The following is a 1,226-nucleotide window of genomic DNA, read 5'->3' on the forward strand; positions in this document are numbered from 1 at the left end:
TCAGAGATGGTAAGTTTTAAATAAAATTATTACTTAGACTCAATATAAAATAAAACAATAATTTTTATTTAGACTCAAGACAGTTATAACATTACCTACCAACGGTCGCAGAGGGCATTATCGCAAGTTATACGACCTTCAACGCCTTCCACACCTACAAGACCGGGGGTATACGCGTTGAACCTGATAGAAAACATGGAATTTTCGCCTTCACCGCTACGACAATCACAAATGGACGAATGGCTTCGTTCGTTTTCACCAATACACTCTTCACCAGATATGTTACCGCTGGATGTTGTAGGCGGCGTGGTATTTTCACCTTCATCGCGACGACAATCGGAGATAAATGAATGGCACCGATCTTTGTCACCCATCTCCCCAAGTGTTCTAAACATTATAGCACGGCCCCAGGTACTCCCGGAATTTGACGTACTAATTTTCAGTAGGATATTAAATGCCACTCAAACCAGTCAAAATGCAGCTGATTGGGCTGAGGATGGCTATAATGATATCCTGGAACTTCACATGTTAGCACTTGAAGCAGTATGGAACGAAGACGAAGTTTTGAATCAGCATTTGGATACTAACGAAGGTAAATTAAATATAATTTATCTTTTGTTTTATATAATATTATTATTTACAATAAACCTAATATTATTATTCAATAATTTTGTTTTTAAGATGAGGAAATGAATCGCCATATGGATGCCTATGAAAGCCGCGAAAGAGAATTTCAAAAAAAAACTATTTTTTTATATTATTATTATTTTATATTAACTGGTAAATAAATATATTATGATTTACAATAAACCTTATATTATAATTTTATTTTCAAAATACTATTTATAATATAATGTTAGCACGGTAGTAGTAATTTTAAAGTAATATGTAGGTTCTGGAGCACCGCTCCCTTAAATTTTACATGTAAAAGCATAGGAAATTCGTAGTACACGTCTACGAAGCCTGTATTCCTAACACATTTAAATTTGAAATAATATATAGTGTATATATGTTAGTAGTAATGTGATAACAATAATAAAATATTTGGTGCAAAAATATATGATTACAATAATATATAATTTCATTGTGTGTGATAAAAATATATGTTGATAACAAATGATAAATGATAAAATATATGCCCGTAGTAATGTGATAACAATAATAAAATATTTGGTGTAAAAATATATGATTACAATAATATATAACGTCTAGGCGGGGCAGATTTG

Source organism: Acyrthosiphon pisum, unplaced genomic scaffold, assembly GCF_005508785.2.
Source record: "Acyrthosiphon pisum isolate AL4f unplaced genomic scaffold, pea_aphid_22Mar2018_4r6ur Scaffold_20587;HRSCAF=21481, whole genome shotgun sequence".
In the NCBI taxonomy this organism is placed as follows: Eukaryota; Metazoa; Arthropoda; class Insecta; order Hemiptera; family Aphididae; genus Acyrthosiphon; species Acyrthosiphon pisum.